The sequence below is a fragment of the Plasmopara halstedii genome (genome assembly GCF_900000015.1).
Source record: "Plasmopara halstedii genome assembly, contig: Scaffold_525, whole genome shotgun sequence".
NCBI lineage: Eukaryota > Oomycota > Peronosporomycetes > Peronosporales > Peronosporaceae > Plasmopara > Plasmopara halstedii.
Genome location: NW_020187445.1, coordinates 1,573,979 through 1,574,872, shown reverse-complemented (window position 1 = coordinate 1,574,872; position 894 = coordinate 1,573,979).

Here is an 894-nt window from a genome sequence, read left to right as displayed (position 1 = left end):
GCTTTAAGGTCGGGGACCTGGTTTTATTAAACTCTAAAAACCTGCCTACACATGCAGCATCTGCTGTCTTCAGGACGAAGCTTCGTCTACGGTTCATCAGACTGTTTAAGGTTGTGGCCAAGCGGGACCTAGCGTATTCGTTGAACCTCCACAAACGGATGTGCACACACCCGGTGTTCTACGTGGGCTTGCTCAAGCTGTCCCGGGATCCAGCACAAGGGAACGCGGAATCGTTGGCACCGGAGCGGATCCCACGGACCCGCGGCCACCCAGAAGCTGACCTAGCAACTGGTTCCGAGCACAGAGTGCAAAAACCTCCATTTCTAATGGCGAGAGCACTCCACCGCCGAATGCAGCGACGCATTCGCCCGCTCCACGGCTGGGAGTTGCTCCGACATAGCGCGGTAGTCCTCAAGGTGAGGCAGCTGGCGCACGACGTGCTTTCAATCGTCAAGAGCATCCGCACAGCAATATGCTACTTCAGAATGACGCTCAGCGAAGCTCCGATCACGAAGGACCTCGTCCTCAAGGACTCGAAGAGCATAACGAGTCACCACCCGCCATCGACTCTTCTCGATGAGAACGGTGACGTCCACTATCACGTAAACGTCTTGTGGGACGACGTCGTCACCATGGTCAAACGCAATATCTGGTGAAGTGGCGGGGATATCTCGACTCCGAAAATTCGTGGGAGTTTGAGGCGCCAATTCAGCAAGATTGCCCATTCGCCATGGACGCTTTTGATTGGAGAGATCAAGACGTCCCGCGTCATCAGATGCCCCGCACTTCCCGGCAATAGTCAGGGAAGTAAAAAGGCCATGAGCTGAGCTCAAGCAGTGGCCCTGAGCTCTTGCGGTCGGAGACACAGAGCTCGCCGGAGCATAAAGGGTTGAT